At 34.4% G+C, this 7,348-nt stretch overlaps 1 pseudogene; it reads left to right on the top strand.

The window, feature by feature from the left end:
* The first annotated feature begins 512 nt into the window (after nt 1-512).
* Nucleotides 513-3,768, top strand: LOC125594309 (annotated as a pseudogene).
* Nucleotides 3,769-7,348: the final 3,580 nt, after the last annotated feature.

Here is a 7,348-nt window from a genome sequence, read left to right as displayed (position 1 = left end):
TAAAAAAAAAATCGAAACTTTTCAGTTGTAAAGGTTATTTCTTTCCAATAAAACTTTTCTGGGTATTTAGGCTCCTTATGTATTCATGAGTCTAATCGCTAAAAAGATAGATACTGTTGAATTCTCGAGAAAAATTGTAACTTTCTGAGAAAATTTTGGTATTTATTGTGTTCTTGGGGTTTTCCGTGATTTTGTAATCTCCAAGAACGAGTTTCACAAAGTGACATAATCCCGAATTTTACGGTTAAAAATAATCTTAATTCGTCAGAAAATATTTGTACTTTATTCTTACAGAACATGTTATTACAAAACACAGCTAAGTTTCGGATTTGTCCGCTCTGTATTCCACAAAGACAAAGCAATAATGGAAGTTTCGTTTGTTGTCACTGTTTGTTTCCTGAGAAAGTCACTTTTTAGATATTCATTTTTCGGGAAAGTTATTGAGATTAATTATGAGAGAATCTGCATTAGTTAGTTTTTCCTTCTAAAGATTTTTTTTTTTCTTTTCATGTTGGTGTTTGGCAGCTTGAAGATCTTTGTACCAGCCATGATACTAGCACTCGCAGTTCTTGTTCCAGTGAATGTATCAAGCGGTACACTCTTCTTCTTGAAGAAGGAACTCGTTGTCAGCGACATTGATAAGCTCTCCATTTCTAATGTCCAGCCTGAATCCTCCAAGTGAGAGAGCTTAGTTCTGTATTAAAAAAAAAAATGAAGCTTTAGTAATCATTATTAACATCTTTATGTGTGTGTGTGTCTGTGTTTAGGTTCTTCTTCCACATTGGAGTAGAGTACCTTTTCACGCTATGGGCATGTTTCATGCTCTACAGAGAGTACAACACTGTTGCACTAATGCGTCTCCAGTATCTAGCTTCTCAGCGTAGGCGTCCTGAGCAGTTCACTGTAAGTGAAAGCTTCAGAGTTTTAACACTGATGAGTGTTTTCTTAATACATTTGGAGTTTTTGTTTTTGCAGGTTGTTGTCAGAAACGTCCCTGACATGCCTGGACACTCAGTTCCGGACACTGTGGATCAGTTTTAAGACGAATCACCCCGAGCATTACCTCTGTCATCAGGTAAATATATGTTTTGTCCTTATAAAATTGCTTATCTTTGTTATAATCAGTTCGATTGAGGGATGGGATCTTGTTGTTTCAGGCAGTTTATAACGCGAACAAGTACGCGAAGCTGGTGAAGCAAAGAGAGAGGCTGCAAGACTGGTATGACTATTATGTGCTCAAGCATCAACGCAATCCTCATAAGAAGAAGCCTACTTGCAGAGTTAGTCTCTCTCTCTCTCTCTCCACGCCATTTCTTTAGTCCTTTTTTTAGATGTAATGATGTTGATAAGGTTGTTGTCTTCTCCAGACAGGGTTTCTTGGTCTATGGGGTAAAAAAGTTGACTCCATCGAGTACTACCAACAACAGATCAAGGACTTTGACCACACTGTAAGCTACTCCTCTGGTGCAGCTAACACAAACACTTTAACCTCATTTTAAACACGTGTCTGATGATGTTGATAACAGATGGCTTTGGAGCGCCAAAAAGTTCTAAAAGACTCAAAACTGATGCTTCCTGTCGCATTCGTGTCGTTTGATTCACGGTGGGGAGCTGCCGTTTGCGCACAGACGCAGCAGAGCAAGAATCCAACGTTGTGGCTAACGAGCAGCGCTCCAGAGCCTCGTGATATCTATTGGCAAAACCTTTCTATACCTTTTATCTCATTGACCATCAGAAAGCTCATAATCGGTGTGTCAGTCTTTGCATTGGTCTTCTTCTACATGATCCCCATCGCTTTCGTGCAATCTCTTGCCAATTTACAAGGTCTTGATAGAGTTGCGCCTTTCCTCAGACCTGTCACTAGACTGTAAGTCAAAGCAATCACATGCCAATTTACACAAACTTGATAGAGTTGAATGACTCCCATCTTCTTGTTATTGCAGGGACTTTGTAAAGTCATTCTTACAAGGTTTCCTACCTGGTCTTGCTCTGAAGATTTTCTTGTGGATCCTCCCGACAGTACTGCTGATTATGTCGAAGATTGAGGGCTACATTGCTTTATCTACACTTGAGCGTAGAGCAGCAGCGAAGTACTATTACTTCATGTTAGTAAATGTGTTCTTGGGAAGTATCATCGCCGGAACAGCGTTTGAGCAGCTTGACTCTTTCCTTCACCAGTCACCAACTCAGTAAGCAACCTTTAACCTCTTATAAACTCTCCAAAAGAATCATACCTTTAAAAATGCTTTTGTTTATTTCTTCATTGTGTTGTACAGGATTCCTCGAACCATTGGGGTCTCTATACCGATGAAGGCTACCTTCTTTATAACGTACATAATGGTTGACGGGTGGGCTGGTATCGCGGGTGAGATACTCCGGTTAAAGCCACTCGTGATCTTCCACTTGAAGAACATGTTTATTGTGAAGACGGACCGAGATAGAGAGAGAGCAATGGACCCTGGTTTTGTCGATTTCAAGGAGACTCTCCCATCTCTCCAGCTCTACTTCCTCTTGGGGATTGTCTACGCCGTTGTCACTCCCATTCTCCTTCCCTTCATTTGTGTCTTCTTCGCTTTTGCTTACTTGGTCTATCGCCATCAGGTTCGCTTTACAACTCAGTGGCATCTAATACTGTTTTTCAAATTTACTCAAACCATTTTCATACCTTATATTTGTGATGAAAAAAAGACTAAACTACCACTAAATGTGTAAAATAATTTATTATCATTTATATAATGTTAGGGTATTTTTGAAAAGTGGGTAGCTTAACTTATAGTATTTCAAACAATTTATCCATCTTTGTTGATATTTAAGTTTTCTTGGTTTTGCAATGCAGATAATCAATGTGTACAACCAACAATATGAGAGCTGTGGAGCGTTCTGGCCGCACGTTCATGGGAGGATAATAGCTAGCTTGTTGATATCTCAGCTTCTGCTTATGGGACTTTTGACTTCTAAAAAGGCAGCAAACTCAACGCCTTTGCTTATCATCTTACCCATTCTCACTCTTTCTTTCCACAAGTACTGCAAACACCGCTTCGAACCCGCCTTCGGAAAGTACCCACTCGAGGTAAACCACCAATCTTCTCAAGGACACATCATAGTCCAAAAGAAAAGTTTCGAGGTTTCTTACTCAAACATGTGTTTATCATTGGTCTTACTGCAGGATGCAATGGCAAAAGACAAGCTGGAGAAGGAGACAGAACCGGAGTTGAACATGAAAGCTGATCTTGCGGACGCGTACTTACACCCGATCTTCCTTTCATTCGACGAAGAATTAGATGAAGAAGATGAGAGGCACCAAAAAGAGACAACGGAGGTTAGAGTGGACAAACATGAAACACAGTCGTCTAGTCCTGTGACCGAGCTCGGTACTCCTTCTCATTACCAGCAACATGAAGTCTACAATCCCACGTCCCCTTCTTCGCATTACGCTTCCGCTTATGAGCAGTCATCGTCTCAGTATGAGTACCATTACGAAACTCATCGGTATGAGGAGCATGGTGGATACCGTTACAACAACTGACAAACAAAAGGGTGTCTTATATGAGGCGTACTTGTATAAGTAGTCGTTTAAAATTTAATTAAATGGTTTAGGTTTTATTGGTGGTGCTAGGAGATTGGTGGTATTAGTGTTGTTCCAAGATTGATTTATTCGCATCTTCTTTCAGTTTTTTTTTTGGTAATTGTAAAACTTGGTTGATAGTGCATGTGATGAAAACTATGAATATTTATTAGGAAAATTGGAAAAATAAGACACTTTAAACTTTTATTTGTCACACTAGGACTTCTGATATTTTGGGCAATTCTGGACATATTTTATCTTTATTTTATTAGAAAAATAATAAATTGAATTTAAAAATTATTAAAAAATATGAAAACTATTGGAAACATAAGTATGACAATATATATGTTTAAAAGTTTTTTTTTTAAGTGGAATCATATTTTATTTTATCTTCTAGATACATTTAGAATACTCATTATGGTCATCTACTTAGTCTAGAAATCGGATACTAAGTTTTATACATAGATATATCTTGGGTATACAACGTAAACTATACTTTCTTATATATCATAACGCAGCTATTTTTTGAAACGTTATAATTAAGAAAGATGTCTTCAGTATACCAACAACTTGATAACGACATATAGCCACAACGCAGTGATATACCTTATCCATATTTTGTGCCATAACATGTTCTGCTTTTTACCTTATGTGGCGCTTAAGGAATAATATGTTTCTCATCTACTCTATTGTGTTCTGCGTAAGCTATGATATATATTCTAGGCAAATCCATAAAATATGGAAACTTTCATATTTGGTTAAAGATGTTTCCTAATTCTACACAAAATCTAATCTAATTCTCGAAGTGTATATTCTTTCCTAAGTCATAAAAATCATCAAAATTGTTCTTTCCTCCACTCGAACCCGAGTTATTCAAGAGAAAATTATACACAGAAACCACTAGACCACATATGATTCACACTACTTTGATATGTATACTAACTTACTACTAGCAAGTATAATAAAAAATTTAAATCTAATCTTGGATTGCTCCACGATAAATTTCTGAGTTTTGTATATATTGTATTTTCGTATAATAGAATCAAAAGTGAACGTTTAAATTTAAGGCGAAATCATAAAGATATTTCCGTAAAATTTAAAAGTTATGGGGCGAACATTAAAGATATTTTCTGAACCAAAAGTTTTGGGGCGAAATCGAGGAATAATTTTCAAAATAAAGGTTATGGGGAAATAATAAGAAAGGAATTAATCTCAGGGGCCAAGTGTGCAATATATTAAAATTTAGCCATGTCTGTTTCGTGGTTTGGAACGTTCGATGTGCAATATCTTCACATGCCTCTTCAAAAACTTAAAGCCTTTGATCAACCTGCAATAGCTTCACATGCCTCTTCTTAATCTTCTAAGAACCGCCGAAAACCTGAATCAGGAAAAACAAAACCATAAATACAAAAGAAATGCATCATTATCCTTTCAAGAAATAAGATATAAACAAAATACTAACCGATGCTAGAACATCTGTGGAGAGGCCAGGTTTTCTCTGAGACACCTCATTTTTTATTGCTATCTTCTGTCTGAACTGACGAACCACCTAGGTGGGAAGACTTGTGCTGGTTCAGCTTTGCTGCCTGATTCTTCTTGAATCTTTCACTTCTGCCAAACATCAAAAACAGAGAATAACACATAACCAAACATCAAGTTAGAGTAGAGAGAAAATCAATACAGTACCTTCAAAGAGTCAGCATGCTAGCACTAGCATGGATTACGAGTTTAAAAAAGGAACACAAAGCTGTAACTTAGAATGTTAGAAAAAGTGAGCACCTTCTTCATTCGTTCATCAATCTCGGTCATGGCACGAGACTTCTCTACTTTTAGATAAAAAGTCCTTCTCTCTTTTGACAGCAGAAATAACCATATTCAGTTTCTGTTCATGTATAAGATGATTAATCAACCTAAAACTAATTTAGTTTAAGAAAGATGACAAATCATTTTTACCAAAATCTAGGGTTAAGAGAATCAATACAAGAAATCACATACCTAGTGTGAAGAAACATGAGATTCAGATGAAATTGAAGAAAGAACACTTCAATTTCGTAATGAACCAAACCGTCCGACGAAACTGTTTGCGGAAGAACACTTCGATTTCGTTGTTCCGTGTGTGAGAACGAAGGGGAGGATGACAAAAACGAAGTTAGAGACGAAAGGTCCGACGAAACAATGATTTTCTCCAAGAACACTAAATCACCATGGATGGCGTGAAATAAAGCTTCGGCGGAGAAGAGGGGGTAAAAAAATTAGGGTAAAGGGAAGTCATACCCATTAACCGTGTTAATTATTTTTCCCTTTTTAATCTATACTATACTAAAAGGGGATATAAGCCCCTTTTAGAGTGTCCACGTAGGCACAAAAAATCGTCCAATCAGAAAATTCGAAATTGTCAAGTCATCTCATTTATTTTTTCGTAAAAAATAAAAAGATAATGCAAATGAAAGGATCGAACCCGGGTTAGTATGACATAAATATAGGGCAGATACCACTAAACCATTGAAACTTTCTTGGACACATATACAAGAATCACTAAATATGTAATCACAAACTGTTATGTACACTTACAATAATATGGATTCAACTTTCAAGACTCTGATACTTTGTTTTGTAAAAAAAATAAGTAAGTGACTAAGCTAATATATTCTTTGAAAGTGTGAGAACATTGACAAATATGAAAAAGCATAGATTTTTGTTTTCGTTACAAAGTTAAGAATTTTGTAAAAGTAAGTTTAACATATAAATTTTCGTGACAAATATGAAAAAGCATAGATTTTTGTACAATTTTGACAAAAAAACTCAAAACATAGTTTCTAATGTCTTAATAAAATATTATTTAAGGGTGCAATAATTAAATATATCAATTCAATAAATTTTGTAATTTATAGACAAAACAATAACACAACAAATTTTGAAACATTTGTTTAACCTATCGATTTCTTTTCATGAGAATCCAACTAAACAAGATAAAAAACAATTAGATTTATTTAGTTACTATTTTATTCAATTTTGATTAATTTCAAATTGTAATAATGTATCTTTTTGAAGTTACAAAAAAATAATGTTCTTTCTTTATTACACTAGCATTATATATAGATTCATATACATAAATAAATATAATATAACAACATAAGCTTGCATTCCCCGATTCATATGAAAACTTTTTAAGTTATCCACCAAAGCAAATTAATTAAATCAATCAAATTGTTAGAATACAACAAAATTAATATATAATTTTATTTTAAATTAAATTATTTAAAAAGTGTATTTTCATTAAAAACAAAATAATAAATAAGTAAAACTGATTTGATGGTAATTTTTATGACACATATATATATTATGTGAAAGAAATTTAAGCTTAATAAGGAAAAAAATCTCAAATACAAAAAAAAAATCTAAAATTAACAAAAAAAGTAATAAAAATTAAATTATGATATCAATTGAAAGCTTCTTAGACAATATTAATAAAATTATTTAAGCGATAACTAGACAAATTTGATTTTGTTTGCCAGCCAAAAGTTTATTATTAATTAGCATCAGTTATTTCAAGATGTTTAAGAAATGATGGACTTAAATGATATATGAACTATGAATAGTAGTACTTTGTAAAGCTGACTTAGATAACACATCTGCACATCAATTTTCAGTCCTTTTTGATGCCTAAATTCAATTTCTTCAGAGCAGTTATTCCACAAAGAGATTGTATGAGATATTGTTTTGATATTCAGATTTATTTCTTGACTGTTAAGATGATTGATAACTGTAAAAATGTCTCCTTCG

Source organism: Brassica napus (assembly GCF_020379485.1).
Source record: "Brassica napus cultivar Da-Ae chromosome A5 unlocalized genomic scaffold, Da-Ae chrA05_Random_4, whole genome shotgun sequence".
NCBI lineage: Eukaryota > Viridiplantae > Streptophyta > Magnoliopsida > Brassicales > Brassicaceae > Brassica > Brassica napus.
The sequence above is the reverse complement of the archived record's forward strand: the minus strand, read 5'-3'. Positions and strand labels throughout refer to the sequence as shown.